This window comes from Schistocerca cancellata, chromosome 5 (genome assembly GCF_023864275.1).
Source record: "Schistocerca cancellata isolate TAMUIC-IGC-003103 chromosome 5, iqSchCanc2.1, whole genome shotgun sequence".
In the NCBI taxonomy this organism is placed as follows: domain Eukaryota; kingdom Metazoa; phylum Arthropoda; class Insecta; order Orthoptera; family Acrididae; genus Schistocerca; species Schistocerca cancellata.
This window is the reverse complement of record NC_064630.1, coordinates 531,403,360-531,422,028: the sequence shown is the minus strand read 5'-3', so window position 1 is coordinate 531,422,028 and position 18,669 is coordinate 531,403,360. Positions and strand designations below refer to the sequence as shown.

The window sequence follows — 18,669 nt, the reverse complement described above, 5'->3', positions numbered from 1 at the left end:
TTTTCATAAGTTTAAGGGTGCTGATGACCTCGCTGTTGGGTGCCTATCAGATACACACACACACACGCACGCACACACGCACACACCTCTCTACCAAACTTTGCTTGTCGTCATTTGCACATTCTCTTTTTAACCAAAAATGCAGCTGCGTCTACTTTCTCAGCATTTTCTGAACCTCTTATTTAAACCGTGGTGGGTCTTTTTCATACTTAATCCACTTACTAGGCACATAATTCTGCAGACTACGATTTACAGTCTGCTTAAACTTTCCCATAGTTCCTCTACATCTATCTTACTGGAACTAAGTGATTTCAATTCATTATCTAATTGGGTGTTAACAACTACTTATCTGCTATTTCTAGCAGAAATACTCTCCTAGCCTTCTTAACTGATTTATTAACTTTCACACCTATGCTATAATGATATCATTGTCGCTAATCCCCGTTTCTATACTGACATTGATTAAGTCTACCTGTTTGTTTATAGCTACAGCGTCTAAGATTTTTCCATTGTGTATGGAATGCTCAACTAGTTGTTCAAGGCATTTTTCAGGATGTGTGTTCAAAACTACTTTGCATGACTCTCAGTACCTCTTCCAATGAATCTATAGACATGCCAGTCAATACTCGGAAGGTTAATGTGGCCTCCAACGAGTAACGCATAATCTGAGTATTTATGCTCTACTGACCTTAGACAGTCTTTGAATGATATTAGAACTGTCACTGCAGAATCGGATGGCCAATAAAAACATCTTCAACAATTAACTTTGTTTCACCTACACTTTTTATCTGTGACCAGATAATTTCACTGTCACATTCAACTTTGACCTCAATAGAGACAAATTTTTTGCATTTGTATCGAACACTCCCCCCTCCTACAGCCTCTAATGTCTTTCCAATACACATTCTATGGTTCGCTAAAAATGTCAGAGCTTTCCAATGTGGCTTTCAGCCAGATCTTGGTCCTGAGGATAATATGAGCACGAGTACATTCCTGGAGAACAGTAAATTCAGGAACTTTGTTATGAATACATCGACAATTTACTGATAACAATTTGAGAGTCGAAGTGTCTTTACTCTGATTGTGCTTGACTTTCCTTGCTGCAAATTGACTGGCAAATGTTCATCAGAGTATTTCAAATTACCTTCTAGCCTAAAAAAACCTTCATGTGCGCTCCACAAGTACCGTGCTACCGGAGTAGTTGCTTCCTTCATGCAGTGCACCAATATCCTATCAAGGGGAGTCCTACAATTCCCAGCATGCATCACATTGAGGTATGACTCATGTGAAGGCATTGGCACATCTGGTGCAGGCTTGTGGGGCTTATGCACAGAATCAAGCTGCACTGCCCCGCCAGTTTTCTTCTTGGCCAGTCCGAAAGTGCCTTTTGGACAAAGTGCACATCGATTTTGCTGGACTGTTTTAGGAGTGCATGTGTTTGTTGGTGGCTGATGCATTGTTCAATTTCTCATATGCAGCCAAGCTGTACCCCATGCCATAGACTGCCACTCTTCACTTGTCATTTATTTTGCTATTTAGGAACCACTCAGGACCCTTGTGTCCAATAATTGAAGGTAATTTGTGTCATGGGAGTTGAAGATTTTTGTGGTTTTACCTTTGTCTGTCATCCAAATATGCCTCATTTCACCCAGCTTCTAGCTCGGAGGTGGATCACTTCATGCCTACATTTAAAGGAATATCAAGAAGCCAGTCTCTAGTGTCTGTCTCTTCCGATAACAATGCATTGTCGAGTTTTCTGACTACATACCGGGCGACAACACTTAACAGGTGCAGTCCTGCTGAATGTTTCCATGAGTGCCACAGGGTCTCCATGATTTGTTGCATCCTGAGTCACATGCCATGGATAACAATAACCCACTGTGTTTTCTTCTCAGGGGTGCCAGTTGAGCCCGGTGTTTCAACTAGTGGCAGTTGTCTGTGTTGGTTGTCAGTAGGGATCAGCTAACTCATGCACATCAGCTGTGCCCACACCCCATTGGAACATTGCTGCCCTGGTCTTGTGATCCCCCCACCCCCACTCCCTTCATTCCCAATTCCTCAATGGCTCCACTTCATATGTCATGTATGTCGAAATGTCGAAGCATGTTAGACAAAAAGGTGGATAGTGGAGCATTCAGGCTTGATTTTGAGAGGGTTTCACGTACTGATGAATTTAAAATGATGGTCTACCATTGTTAGGTGAAGTGCAAAAAAGATGCACCATGAAGGACTTACCCAAATGGGACAGACAGAAGTCGGTAGATATTATGTACATGTACAGATAAACAAATTACATATTACAATTTCAGAAAAATTGGATGACTTATTCAAAAGAAAGTCCTTCACAAATTGAACAAGTCAGTAATGCAATGGTCCACCTCTGGCCCTTATGCAAATCATTATTCAGCCTGGCATTTATTGGTAGAGTTGTTGGATGTCATCCTAAGGGATATCGTGTCCAACTGGCGCATTAGATCATCAGTATTGGGATTTGCTTGAATGGCCCTGCCCATAATGCTCTATATGCTCTTAGTTGGGGAGAGACCTGGCAACTTTGCTGCCCAAGGTAGGGTTTGGCAAGCATGAAGACAAGCTGTAAAAATTCTCAGTTTGTAGAGGTAAGCATTATATGTGCTGTAAGAGTGCCGCAGATTGCAACCGTAGGGGTCCTGCTATGAAATGAAATGGCACTCCAGACCATCACTCCAGGTTGTCGGACCATATGGTGGGCGACAGTTAGGTTGGTATCCCACTGCTGTCCAGGGCATCTTCAGGCGTGTCATTGCTGGCCATCAGGCCTGAATTTGATGTAGGGCTCTGCACTGAAGACAATTCTACTCTAGTCAATGAGATTTCAGGTCGAATGAGCCTGACAGCATTGCAAATGAGCTTGTTGGTGTACAGAGATCAAAAGTAGCTGGTGCAAGGGGGTGCCATGAGCTCAGACGCCTTTCCGTGAGCAGCCTATTAATGGTCCTTTTGGTCACTGAAGCACCAATTGCACATCAGATTGATAATAATTATGAATCCAGGGCTCTTGAATGCCCCTCTGACGATTCATAGATAGAATAAAAATTTGCTTCAGTTGCTACTAGCTTTCTTAATTTATTCCATTACCAGTTTTGAAGCTTTAAGCTTAATCCTCAAGTGCCACCAAATAATTATGAAAACATAAATGTGTGACAGTTGGGCCACGTCAAACACACACATCGGACAAAAACACTAACTTTGGGGAGGGTTCCAGACAGAAATGAACTCAATAATACTGTAAATGAATAAGTAACTGAACTCACATATAGGACCAGCAACAACAGTGTCCATCTGGACAGCATAACATGGAAATGACTACTGCAGACAGGCCAGAAGCCAGCTGACCGCAGTGGCAGAACAAATGACATAGGAGCCAATGAGGTGGGGAACCGAAGTAAATAGCTGCAAAAGAGCGGAAAATGGGGGTTGATTGGCCTGTCCACTTACATAAGTGTGGCTCATGAGATCAATACAAAAGAGAACTACAAAAATAACAAAAAGCTAATAACATACAAATGTGGGGAATCAACAAAACTCTTAAAAGCCAGCATGACAGAGTAAATCGTATTAAAAAGATTGAAGATAAAAATGCAACTAAAACAGTGGGTGTGGGTGATATATAAAAATACATATAAACATTGAGCAGTTAAACAACAAGAGGTGAGATGTGGTAGGCGATTGATGTAAACTGTTTGGATTGGTACCCATGTACAGACTTATCTTTACAGATCAAAAACATCTCAGTACCAAAAGCTCCATTAGGCTTAAAATGATAAACGCAACAAGAATAACAATGTAAAAAAGTAAGACAGCACTTCAGATCCACAGAGCACAAAGCATAATAAAAATAAGTGAGGAGTGAAAGGGTTGTACACTAGGGCTGGGGAAAGCAAGTAAAGAAATTAAGGCTACTTGTACAGTGGGATTAATCCAACAACAGAGTTGCTGAAATAGAATAACATAAGCTAATGGAACCTTGTATATCTCAGGGAACGGGGATCTAGGCTTGACCGCTCAAGGTGTGCTGCGCACTGATGAGGTGCATGGCTGTTAAAGTGGAACAGTCGTTAGTGAGGGAACCTGCCGCACCTCAGTCGTATAACACTTACTCAGGAACACAGGGCTCTTTCTGAGTGGACCCTTATTGCACTAGTTGCTCGTATGACCAAGATGGAACCCTCGAAATCATCTTCTTCTCCTCCTCCCAGTGAGAAGGGTGTACCACGTGGAAGTATTCACACCCATCCATCCAAAAGAATGGAAGAGCCTCCTGATAATAACAATACTTTGGACTGCAGTAACAGGGCTCATGGAGTATTGAATAACAATGTGTTTTCTGGTGATAAAGGGGAAGGATGGGGCATTTGAAAGAGTGTCCTCCTTTTATATCCATAAGGGTTTGGAAGGCCTTGCTGGAACATTAAAATTTATAAAACGATTGCATAATGGCTCATTGTTGATCAAAACTAACAGATCAAAGCAGGTAGACCTTCTTAAGAAATCGCAGAAACTGGGTGACTATTATATCATTGTTGAGATGGACACCTCTCTCAACTACAGTAAGGGCGTTGTCACATGCCGAGTTATCATGGACATGGACAAAGCAGAATTGAAGCAGGAATGGGCATCCCAGGGAATAGTTGATGTGGTGCAACGAATGTGCAGGAATAATGGAGCAACTGAAAAGACTGCCACTTTCATTGTCACATTTAATTCTCTGACATGCCCGAACATCTTATGGCAGGGTTCCTTAATGTTCAGCCTTACATTGCAAACACTATGCAGTTCTATAAATGCCAGCGTTTCGGCCACACAACCATGAGTTGTGGAGGTGAAGCGATCTCCAGGAACTGCGGAAAAGGCGCTCATGATGCTGTGACTGACTGCCCATCTCCAGCGATCTGCATCAACTGCTCTGGGAACTACCCAGTGTGGAGCTGAGACTGACCCACTTTTGGTGAAGAACACAAAATACCGAAGATAAAAGTGACCAAGCGGATCCCCTATGCAGGAGGCAAAAGAGAATATAAGGCGACGAAACCCCCCTGTCTTTGCCACCTCATATTATTCCATGGTGCAAAAATCTATTCCCAAGGCAGATGCTTTGACACAGATGACACACAGTGTGCTTGTATCAACCACAAGCACCTGTACTTGCATGTGTACATGTCAAGGGAAAAAGACGAAGGACAAAGCAATCCAGGCAGCTGCACCAGGGAAGACCAACAACAGTTCTGCAGTGAGCATCCAGAAGGTACAAGAAAAGCAGAGGACCTCTCAACTCCCCCTTTCCACCTCATCCTCACAGGGACAGGGTGTAGGGTAAGGCTCGTGATGTTCGGGTCAAAAGCTGTCCCGAGTGCCGTCAGACGTCATTCTTCCCCAGCTGACTGATGAGGAGGATATCATGGAGTTAGATGCCTTGGATCCAGCAGCCCCTCCACTCCCTCTCACTCTTAAAGTGCTTAACCTACCTGGTCCAAAAATAGGGGTAAATTAAAACCGCACCAATGACATGGCTTCCATACTACAGTGGAACATGAATGGGTTCAGGACTCATGTGGAGGAACTGAAATTCTAGCACAGGCACGTCCCTTATGCTTTTGTTTACAAGAAACACATTTTAAAGATATAGATGTCCCTGTGCTACAGGGTAAAGGCTGTACCGCAAGGATGACCTATAAGGGGAAAGGGCCAAGGGAGGTATCATAGTGTTTGTCACTAATGCATACCACTCCTCTGCCTTCCCACTGTCTACTGACCTGCAAGCAGTTTTAGTTCAAATTCATGTGTGTCGAAGGATCGCTGTTTGCTCACTGTATTTACCTGCGCAAGATGCACTAGACTCTAAGGCTCTCACGGATCTTATCGTACAAATTCTGTAACCATTCCTCCTCCTGGGAGAATTCAATGCCCATTGTGTCCTGTGGGGCTTGACCAGTACTTGCCCTCAGGGTCGTGATTTGGAGGGCCTCAGGATGTCTCACTAGCTATGCATGCTGAACACAGGTACTTGCACACATTTTTCTATTGCTACTAGGTCATTCTCAGGCATCGACCTCTGTTTCTGCTCTCTCACCCTTGCTGACTCTGGTCAGAGAGAGGTCATTGACGACCTTCATTCCAGTGACCACTTTCCAATCCGCTGTCACCTAGTAAATTGCACACTGCCTGAAGTTAAGCCCCCAAAATGGATGGTCAGCAGGGCTAACTGGACATATTTCAGCCAGCTGGCTGTGTTCAAACACTACAACAGCATCCAAGGATGGGTGGACCACATCACATGAGTGATCCATCGTGCCGCTGACCTCTCCATCCATCATAGGAGGCGCTCAGTTCTTTGGTGGACAGATGAGTGCCATTCCGTGATCCAGGAAGGGCGTGTGGCTCTTCAACATTTTAAATGTTGACTGACAGCAGACAACCTTATGGCCTTTAGAGTCGCAAGGGCCGTGGCTCGATGCGTCATTAGGGAGAGTAAGAAAAGGTTATGGTAAGCAGTCCTCAATTCCATCAATCATTCCACTTCTTCTATAAAAGAATGGGAGTCCATCCGAAGGATTTCCGGTAAACTCAGCCATTCACCGATAGCAGAAATGCTGAAACAGGGGTGCCTCCAAACAACACCCAGAGACATTGTTCAGAAGCTGGTCGAACATTTTGCACAGACTATTGCCAATGCAGGCGAGAATCCGGCATTTCGTTGCTATGGTGCGACTGTAGAGAGGGAAAAGCAGGACCTCAGGACCAACAGTTCTGAGGTCTACAACTCCCCTTTCTCCGTGTGGGAGCTCAAATCAGCGTTGACTGAGATTCCTGACACTGCACCCAGTCACGACCAAATCTGGTACTACATGATTCGACATTTTCCAGCGGCATCAAAGGAAATCTTCCTCGAATTTTTTAATCTAATATGGCCGACAGACAACTTCCCCGACTCGCGGAAGGAGGTAATTCCGGGCCCTTCTCCTCAAACCAGGATAGGATTCCTTAACGAGCTGTCTACGAAAGACCCTGGAGCGAATGCTTAACCATGGGCTGGTATGGTTGTTAGAGACCAGGCAACTCCTTAGCCACTCTCAGTGTGGATTCCAAAGCTTTTGGTCCACTGTCGACAATCTGACCCTCCTGGCTATTCAGTGGGCTTCCCTCCGTAAGCATCACTGTATCGGCATATTCTTCAATATAAGAAAGGCTTACAATACTACTTGGAGACACTGTATTCTTGTGCAGCTGCATCAATGCGGCTTTCTTGGTCACCTCCCCATCTTCATGCGATCTTTGCTGTCTCAGTGCTATTTTAGGACCCAAGTGGGTGACATGCTGGCTGATCGATTTGAGGAGGAGAATGGTGTTCCTTAGGGCAGTGTTTTAAGTGTTACTCTCTTTGCCATAGCCATCAACAGTATCACATCTACAGTAAGAAGTCCTGTACAGTGCTCCATATTTGTAGACAATTTTGCTGTTTTCTGTTCCTCCACCAGTGCTGCATCTTACGGTGCAGAGGTTAGATCTGGACTATGGTTGCACGGTGTGTGGATAGGTGAGACCCTCTTACATGCGAATCATTGACACTGTCCATAATGCTGGGATTCGACTGGCCACGGGTGCTTATTGGACAAGCCCCATACCTAGCATTTGTGCTGAAGTGGGGGAACCATGACTTACCATCCAGTGCCAGTTCTTTATGGTGCATCAGGCACGTAAGTTCCCTGCAGCTCCAACTTCACCCGCACGTCATATTGTTGCTTGTTCCGTTGCTCGTCCACCTCTGGAACACCTTTTTCTCAGCCGTCCACAAGCCACGATGACATTTGGGATCCGCATGTAGCATGTGCTGGAGTCACTTGGCGTGGAGCCAGTATGACCCCAAATCCAGGATTTTAACCACCTGCCACGCTGGTTACTGGAGAGGCCCAGAGTGATTTTAGATTTGGTCCGGTACAAGAGAGATAGCACTCCTCCTTCTGCTTTTAATCCAATATTCTCTGATTTTTATCTGAGTACCACAACCATGTAACTGTTTTTTGGATGGGTCTAAGCAGGGGGACTCTGTTGGTTGCTCTGTTGTTTTCCCAGATCTTGTCCTCAAGGTCAGACTGCTACCAGAATTTACTGTCTTCGACACAGAATTATATGTGATCTAGTAAGCACTGGAGCAGATGAGACGTTCTCCCAGTGTTATATTTCTCGTCTGATCAGATTCTCTGAGTGCCCTGTACTCTCTCCAATGTTTATACCCATCAGATACAGTAACCTAGAATATCCAGGATGCCCTGCTACAACTACAACAACTGGGGAAGGTGGTGTCTTTCAGCCGGGTACCTAGGCACATTGAAATTGCCGGGAATGAAAGGGTGGATCAAGCAGCTAAGGAGGCATGTTGTGATCTTCTGGTATTTTTGTGTGCTATCCATGTGCAAACTATCACCTCGCTGTTTAGGTACAAAGTCATGTGTCAATGGGAAGACGAATGACTGGCAGTGACTAATAACAAGCTCCTTGTCATCAAGCCCACAACTCGGCCATGGAGTATTTCCTTCCAGCCATGTCAGCAGGATAAGGTCATTCTTACTCATCTTCGCATAGGCCACAGCCCATGACACAAGGATTCTTACTCCAGCGAGAGGACCCTCTAATGTGTGGTGCTGGTGGCGTGCAGATCATGGTGCACCACAATTTATTGGATTGCATTTTATTTGCTGACCAGCACATTGCGGCAGAGTTGCCGGTGGATCTGTCATCTATTGTATGTAATGAGCAAAGAAAAGTGGTTAGGGCTTTAAAGTTTTGTGAATTGTCCAACATTTTCAGCAAGGTTTTAGGGAGATGTTCTTAATGTGTCAAAGGAGACTGGCTCACCCTAGTTTTTTGTAAGTGGTCAGCCAGTCACATTTTCCAGTGCTTTTCTATTAGTTCTTCTGTGTTTTGTTTCTTCTGTTTTAATTTCTTGACTAGCTCTCTTCCCTTGTAATTGGTTTTAGTGCATGTGTTACAGAGTGGCTGTGTAGTCATTTCGAGTGCATGCTTGTACAACACAAGGGGAAACTAGAGCCGTAATTTTTCCTGAGGACATGCAGCTTTACTGTATGGTTAAATGATGATGGCGTCCTCTTGGGTAAAATATTCTGGAGGTAAAATAGTCCCCCGTTCAGATCTCCGGGCGGGGACTACTCAGGAGGGCGTCGTTATCAGGAGAAAGAAATCTGTCGTTCTACGGATCGGAGAGTGGAATGTCAGATCCCTTAATCGGGCAGGTAGGTTAGAAAATTTAAAAAGGGAAATGGATAGGTTAAAGTTAGATATAGTGGGAATTAGTGAAGTTCGGTGGGAGGAGGAACAAGACTTTTGGTCAGGTGATTACAGGGTTATAAATACAAAGTCAAATAGGGGTAATGCAGGAATTGGTTTAATAATGAATAGAAAAATAGGAATGCGGGTAAGCTACTACAAACAGCATAGTGAACGCATTATTGTGGTCAAGAGAGACACGAAGCCTACACCTACTACAGTAGTACAAGTTTATATGCCAACTAGCTCTGCAGATGATGAAGAAATTGAAGAAATGTATGATGAAGTAAAAGAAATTATTCAGATAGTGAAGGGAGACGAAAATTTAATAGTCATGGGTGACTGGAATTCGAGTGTAGGAAAAGGGAGAGAAGGAAACGTAGTAGGTGAATATGGATTGGGGCTAAGAAATGAAAGAGGAAGCTGCCTGGTAGAGTTTTGCACAGAGCACAACTTAATCATAGCTAACACTTGGTTCAAGAATCATAAAAGAAAGTTGTATACCTGGAAGAATCCTGGAGGTACTGACAGGTTTCAGATAGATTATATAATGGTAAGACAGAGATTTAGGAACCAGGTTTTAAATTGCAAGACATTTCCAGGGGCAGATATGGACTCCGACCACAATCTATTGGTTATGAACTGTAGATTAAAACTGAAGAAACTGCAAAAAGGTGGGAATTTAAGGAGATGGGACCTGGGTAAACTGACTAAACCAGAGGTTGTACAGGGTTTCAGGGAGAGCATAAGGGAACAATTGACAGAAATGGAAAGAAATACAGTAGAAGAAGAATGGGTAGCTTTGAGAGATGAAGTAGTGAAGGCAGCAGAGGATCTAGTAGGTAAAAAGACGAGGGCTAGTATAAATCCTTGGGTAACAGAAGAAATATTGAATTTAATCGATGAAAGGAGAAAATATAAAAATGCAGTAAATGAAGCAGGCAAAAAGGAATACAAACATCTCAAAAATGAGATAGACAGGAAGTGCAAAATGGCTAAGCAGGGACAGCTAGAGGATAAATGTAAGGATGTAGGGGCTCATCTCACTAGGGGTAAGATAGATACTGCCTACAGGAAAATTAAAAGGACCTTTGGAGAAAAGAGAACCACTTGTATGAATATCAAGAGCTCAGATGGAAACCCAGTTCTAAGCAAAGAAGGGAAAGCAGAAAGGTGGAAGGAGTATATAGAGGGTCTATACAAGGGTGATGTACTTGAAGACAATATTATGGAAAGGAAGAGGATGTAGAGGAAGATGAAATGGGAGATACGATACTGCGTGAAGAGTTTGACAGAGCACTGAAAGACCTGGGTCGAAACAAGGCCCCAGGAGTAGACAACATTCCATTAGAACTACTGACAGCCTTGGGAGAGGCAGTCCTGACAAAACTCTACCATCTGGTGAGCAAGATGTATGAGACAGGCGAAATACCCTCAGACTTAAAGAAGAATTAATAATTCCAGTCCCAAAGAAAGCAGGTGCTGACAGATGTGAAAATTACCGAACTATCAGTTTAATAAGTCACAGATGCAAAATACTAACGCAAATTCTTTACAGACGAATGGAAAGGCTGGTAGAAGCCAACCTCGGGAAAGATCAGTTTGGATTCCGTAGAAATATTGGAACACGTGAGGCAATACTGACTCTACGACTTATCTTAGAAGCTAGATTAAGGAAAGGCAAACCTACATTTCTAGCATTTGTACATTTAGAGAAAGCTTTTGACAATGTTGACTGGAATACTCTCTTTCAAATTCTGTAGGTGGCAGTGGTAAATTACAGGGAGCAAAATGCTATTTACAATTTGTACAGAAACCAGATGGCAGTTAGAAGAGTCGAGGGGCATGAAAGGGAAGCAGTGGTTGGGAAGGGAGTGAGACAGGGTTGTAGCCTATCCCCAATGTTATTCAATCTGTGTAATGAGCGAGCAGTGAAGGAAACAAAAGAAAAATTTGGAGTAGGTGTTAAAATCCATGGAGAAGAAATAAAAACTTTAAGGTTCACCGATGACATTGTAATTCTGTCAGAGACAGCAAAGGACTTAGAAGAGCAGTTGAACGGAATGGATTGTGTCTTGAAAGGAGGATATAAGATGAACATCAACAAAATCAAAACGAGGATAATGGAATGTAGTCGAATTAAGTCGGGTTACGCTGAGGGAATTAGATTAGGAAATGAGACACTTAAAGTAGTAAAGGAGCTAGTTTGGACAAGAGGAGAATAGAAGCTTTTGAAATGTGGTGCTACAGAAGAATGCTGAAGATTAGATGGGTAGATCACATAACTAATGAGGAGGTATTGAATAAGATAGGGGAGGAGAGAAGTTTGTGGCACAACTTGACTAGAAGAAGGGATCGATTGGTAGGACATGTTCTGAGGCATCATGGGATCACCAATTTAGTATTTTAGGGCAGCGTGGTGGGTAAAAATCGTAGAGGGAGACCAAGAGATGAATACACTAAACAGATTCAGAAGGATGTAGGTTGCAGTAGGTACTGGGAGATGAAGAAGCTTGCACAGGATAGAGTAGCATGAAGAGCTGCATCAAACTAGTCTCAGGACTGAAGACCACAACAACAACAACAACCCGTGTACAACACTTTTAGTTCATCTCCACATTCATTTGTTTTCATGAGTGTAAGGGCGCTGATGACCTCACCGTTGGGGTGCCCATCGGATCCACGCACACACGTGGGAGCATCACCTTCAAGACCCAACATTTAATAATACATAGACGTAAGTGTACAGGGAAGTGCCTAAAAGTCAACTTGACGGAATGCATGACCGTAAAAAGACAGAATACAAAACAGCAACAATAAGAATGGGTATTAATTGTATACTTAAAGTATACACAAAATCAATAAATAAGACGACAACAGCTGAAGGGTGGATAGAAAGAGATGGCAACCATGGATATTGCTCAGCCATCATGTTTTGTTGCCTCTATGTTGACTACTTCTGTCTTGACATTGTGTTTGGTCATGGTTCACTCATAGCTGCCAGCTCGTCAAATATTGGCAGCACTTCTATTCAAATATCGAGTGACTCGCCAGTTACAACAACTGGCTTCTTTGAGCCCAACAATACATCCTCTCACAAATCTGCTTACATTTTTCACGCACCTGTTTGCGAGGCATTGTAATTGTCCAGCTGAGTACACGGAATGAAATTCACAAAGATTTTATACCTTGATGTCAACACATCCCATTTACTATCTTTGCCAGCTGTGTGGATAATAAATTGTGCTACAGTATCACTCATTCATCCATTCACCACAAAAGCTTACAATTTTTATTTTCCTGTTGATACCCATTTGAATAGCAATTTGTGGCCAATTAGCATAATATCTTTGCGGTGCACCGTTGTTGTTGTTTAGTGTATTTCCCACCTATTTGTGGTGCTTTAATGCCAGTGCTTCTACACATATCTTCCCATTGTAGAAACAATCCAGTTTATTAAGACTCGTCTGCTGCTTCATAAAGCCACCAGCAGGGTGTGTGTCAGAGATTATCATTCCCCCCAATCTCCACAACCTTAATTAAGGAATCTAAAATTCAGAAACTTTCAGTCTCCAATTGCCTGTCCTGTCTTGAATCCCAGAAAGAGTATCACTGCTTACATCCCATCCCAGTGGTGTCAAATTCTGTGCCTACCTTTGTCCAGTCATTGGCAGTACCTCCAATATTTATTCCACCCATTCCCTTGACATCGACCTCTGCTAGTCAAGCAAGTAAATTAGGCAATAGAGCAGGAGATAGCCCCCACTCCCATCCTACTCATTTTGTTCCTTCAGCAACATTTTTAGGGACTTCGATTCCCTACAACTCACCTGAGAACTAAAAAGCAATGTCCTCCTCCAGTGAAAGAGCTCTTTTTAGGGAACCTTCTCCCAGGAAATATTCAGACTAGCGAGTCAACACAAGCCAGTGACTGAAGGAGCCGCAGACTGCAGGTCCTAGGGCTGCTTGAGCCTCCCTGTTCCTATCCTCACAGGGGATTAAGTCCTCACAACAGACCTGACTATCTAAGGTCATCAGGGGGGGGGGGGGGGGGGGAGAATAAATCTCAGGAGAGGGCTACTCCGATGATACTGAAGGTACCAGATCTTTCCACATCATCTAACTCAGCACCTGCGCTATTCGATCTTGTCCCACTGTCATCAATGGCAGTAGGGTGTCCTTAATGTGAGAATTCAATGAAACTGCAGTTGACACTACCTCCACTTGCTAAAACTGCAGCTACTAACATCCTCCTGTTCTGTTAAATGTGTTGTTCATCAAAAAACACAGTTCACTGATGACCGTTCTCCAATCCTTCAATGTTAATGTGCCTCCTGTCAGAACCGTATGAGCCCTGAGTGTACATCTGAATGGGTCTGTACATTGATTTGCACAGATATCATCAATGAGTGGATTCCATGCCATTCTACACTGGAAGTGGTGGCAGTGTGAGTGTGAACAACTCTGGCAATTACCATTCACAATGTCTACTTACTCCTGTACAAGGTGCTTACATACCTTGAGATGGCTACCTTAATCGGACAACTCTCCACTTCCCACCTGTCTCCTCATTCCCCTACTTTGGAATTTCAATGTGCACACATTTCCTTTGGGGAAATCTATGTTGTTTCATCGTATCATGTGAAGTTTCTTGTTTACTAACTTTGTTCTTATCTTGATCTGTATATTCTCAATTACGGTACCCCAATAAACTTCAGGATCACCCATGACACCTTTCCAGCTGTCGACCTTATGATCTCTTCCCCCAGTCTTTTGTCTTTGCTGCAGTTGTCTCTATACTGTGATCTTCATCACATTGGTGACTTTCTGATAAACCTGTCATTTCCTTGTCACTGTCTAGTGAACCGGTTGCCATACTAGTCTCTTCAAAGTGCCAGCTGGCAGTTATATAATTCTGCCATCATCTTCATCCCCTCTCTGTCAGATTGTATCAACGAGGTTGTGGAAGATGTCTCTATTGTGACCACCTGCACTACTGGAAGTTCTATCCTCCTTTCTCCAGAGTATCCTCTACAAGTGGCTGGTACAGAGGTACATCAAAGACATTGCAACAGCTGTTCAAGACCATCAAAGAGCCCTGCAGCATCTCAAGTGACATCCTTCGCAGACTACCCTATCACTTTTGAGCAACTTCTTTCAAAGGCTCGCTACCTAATTATAAACAGTAAGAAGTAATGCTGCAAGAGCTACATCTCCTCTTTGGGAAAGTATGTCACTTCGTACCAGTTGTGCGTCAAGCCCTTTAGTCTGCTGACCCGCCAAAGGTCGACAACTATTCGTCTCCTTCTTCATGGCGGTATGTCTTCTGTTGCCTCCATTCTTGCTAAACATCTTGTGACCTACTTTATGACAGTGTCGGCATGCTCTTCTTACACAGCTACCTTCTGACTTCTCTGAGTAAGAGAGAGTCACTTAAACTAGCAGCTATCCCCATTCTCAGCACCCACAGTCAATGATTTCCTTGTGTCTCCAGTCCTTATTGTGCAAATACTTTCAGATTGATTCTCTCTTCTTCCCTAGGAACAAAATTCTTTATATGTGAAAAAATCACTGCAACTTACAGATCATTACTAAGATTTACTCCACTCTCAATCATTCCACAAACTGGTAATGTTTCATTGCAATCAGTTCAAACATAAATTCTATCCAATGCTTTCTGAATTATTTGCCATGTGTTCACCCAACATAATAGGTTTTGTTCAATATGGACGGTAATTTAATGTAATGCAGTTGAAATATGCAATTAATGATGGTACCATAGACTATATTAAGAAATAAAATTAAATACATAGCCATCCTGATGTTATCATCAGGAATGGCATGATTAATTAATTTTTACTTTCAGATGGTCGATAACGATAAACAGTATGCTGAAATAGTGTTTTTTTGTTAGTCACTCCCTTGTATATGAAGTGTGGGCCCAGCATTTCAATTGCCTACAATAAGATGAGGGGAAAAAGAGGTTTTTTTTCTGTCATGCATGGCATGGGCAGAAAATGTTTACTGTTGCTCTGGTGGGTAGACTGAACCACAGGGAGACAAATACACGAGACCGTAAACAAACTAAGTCAACTAGGCTGTGGAGTGACACAACACGAACAGCCACAAAGTACAGCAAGGAATGAACCACGCCAAGAGCCTGGGCCACATGTTCAGCGGCAAACAATTGCCATCAGGTGACGTCGTGTGACACATGGATCACAGCGTTGGCTCCCCTTACATCAGTGACCTGCAGCCACTGCTTGCAGTCTTAGTACCTGTGACATAAGTCATGTTCACGCTAGGCAAGGAATCCGAATCACTTGTTGGGTACAAAAATTCCCCATGAGTGGTACTTAAAATGTTTGTTTTTGTACTACTCAGATTTGTCATCCACAGCCAAACTTTGTTGTCCCAGACGCTCCTGGGCATGTTCCCAATGGAACCTTGCTTTATAGCAACATTGATAATCCAAGAGATTTCTTTTTCTGTAATTTATGTTGAAATAAGGAGACCACTCACTGAAAACCAGAAGAGTTTAGTCATCAATATGCACAGAACTTCCTGATAACATTTAAACAAAATGTAATTAGTACTAATCTTAAGCTTTCTATATTTACCTTCTCATTCTCATAACTCTGGTTTAAATTCACATAAAGCCACCTGCGGAGAATATCACCTGATGTGTGTACACCTTCACATGTGGTAAATACTGATACCACCTCATTCAGCTAATGCCTTGGGCCCTTACATTTGGCACTACTTTTAATTTCTTTGGCTCTACTTTTAATTTCTGTTTTATTCTGTAAATAAACAGTATCACCAAGGCTAAAGTGTTACGGATATGTAAAGAAAATGGCTTGATAGAATACCAAGCCTGGCTTCAGCTGTCAGAAACTGTGGTCATGTGTGTGTGTGTGTGTGTGTGTGTGTGTGTGTGTGTGTTTTGTCTGTTTTTGATGAAGGCCTTATGGGCCAAATGCTCACTTTCTGACAGTCTTTTTTGCTGTATCTACGACTGCATCTCCACTATATGGTGAGCAGCAACTACCCTTTTCATAATATTGTAACTTAAGATATACATACTTTCACTGTCAGTGACCTCACTATGATCACAAAAAAATAAAAGAGCACACAAGTCTCCTACAATGACATAGCACAATCTCCACAATGACTATTGCTACAAGACACTACATCTGTAGATGTGCCTCATTGTACCACTAGATGTTTCTTGCAATAGCATTAGTGGTTTCGAGCAAAAGGCACTGATACTTCCATAAAAGATGTTTCTTTTCCAAGTGTAGGAGGTACCCAGGCTTAATTTCGATGTAACCCAATATAACCACACTGTAAATACTTTCATAAAAGACATTTCTTTTCCAAGTGTAGGAGGTACCCAAGCTTAATTTCGATGTAACCCAATATAACCACACAGTAAAGCCTAATATACACAGTGTGAGACCCAAGCAAGTGAGAGTTTCCTAAAGATACACTGTGTAAACCAGACATCATTCCAGCTATAAATTAAGCACCAGTAAAATTGTTACATAAGACCTAAACAGGTATTTGCAAAAGTATATTAGGGCAAAATTAATGTAAATTAGAACCTACAACATGTTGGAGACATTGATCATTGTGTGTTAGTTCATTTATCTGACTTCAGTCAGGCTACAATTTATCATACAGCATCATCATTCTAGTATGTAAAAGAGGCTAAGTCACTCCTCCCAAAATAAAGGAGGCTCTGAACAGCAGACAAGCATGTAGAAAGTGAGTGGAAATGCTTGCTTGTCAGAAGACCCTCGCAACCACATGGGGTACAGAGAGAACAGCTATTCAGCACTTCATCTAGCGGCTGAGAACTAACCTACTCCATTACGAAAATGAAATGGAAGTGAGATAGATGTACATCCAGTTAAATGTGTGATAGTAGAACCAAAGAAATTCTATTTTGGTTATCAAAAGGTAAGACAGAGACAATGACATAATGGAAGGTACATAGATAACAGTGAAAACATACAAGAAGAGCAGCAGGGATATGTATTGCTTAAGACAGTAATTGGTGGAAAATTGTGGAGGAGGACAGAACAGTCACACTACTGTCTTGTGCAGCTGGCTAGTATGCTTAGAGCAACAATAGTGAGAAAGCAACATAACTTCTTGTTCACCTCCAGCAGTCATCCAGAATAATAGCAGCAAATGAAAATTTTGCCAAATGTGAAATCCATTCTGTAATACAGTATTTAAAGGCAAAAAAATCTCAAAACTGCCGCCACATTTTTAAGTGATTTGCTGTATGCACAGGTATCGGTCATAACTGTTCGTGCATTAATGTTAGTGAACATTGCAATACAATGGAGGATACATGTGAATGAAATTAATTCTATAATACAGATAAGCACATCATAACTTCATGTCTGTTTTTGGGAATTCATCATTATGTGAAGTCCCCACATAGCCACAAGTTCTAATTCAAACTTGTGCAATGATGATCAACTCAGAGGTAGCCAGTTTGAATTCCAGTGGTTAGAAGAAATTTTCGTTGCCAGTATGTGGCCAGCAAGGGCAGCAGAAGTGATGGCGTACACTTCAGATCAATGCCTCACGTAAAATCCGAACTACTCCTCGGTGTGCCTTGGAGTGATGTGATGTGGCATTGTTGGTGGTAATCTGTCCAACTGATGAGAACATTATGTTCATCAGCGTTCCAAGTGCTATTTGTGACGAATTGGCTATTTGCATCCAGTGGATTTTACTCTCTCCTTTTCTTTTCATCAGCGTGACACTAAACTCTGAACAGACTCATCAGTCACTTGCACTGGAATTATATGCTTGAAACACAAATTACAGTTCACAAAAAAATGTTCAGTTATGTATGAAGAAAGAAAACATTTTCAAACAGGCTGCTGAACTAGCCCTCTAGGACTCCCAGTCAACAATGCCATATTACCAAAAGAGACTTGTGCATTCCTTGGCACATTTGACTGGAAGAATGGCATCTGAAATTGCTTGTTGGATGAGCAACAGATAAGGTTCTAAAATGTCCCTGCTGTAGTGGTCAGTCTACAGATTGCCCACAAGACATAGGAGTCAAGGTCATGCGTAATATGCAATGTATTCATTGCACATGTCATTTATCTGGTATTTGCTCAGCAGTATTTGCTGTTAGATTCTCACTACCACAGTATTGCCCGAGACATATGAATCAATCACTGTACTATGGAGTGAAGTGGAACTTGCTTCAGAATGCTACATTTTGCTAGTCAGCTCTCTGGAGACATTTGTAGTTGTTGATAATGGATACCAATACAATGGCATGCATACTACCATAGCACATGTAGCAGAATT

At 42.5% G+C, this 18,669-nt stretch overlaps 1 protein-coding gene across 1 annotated transcript in view; it reads left to right on the top strand.

Annotated features, from left to right (window-relative positions):
• Positions 1-18,669, top strand: part of LOC126188665 (centrosome-associated protein 350-like) — a 268,811-nt gene that overhangs the window by 39,186 nt on the left and 210,956 nt on the right. The gene's annotated exons all lie outside the window — the stretch shown is intronic.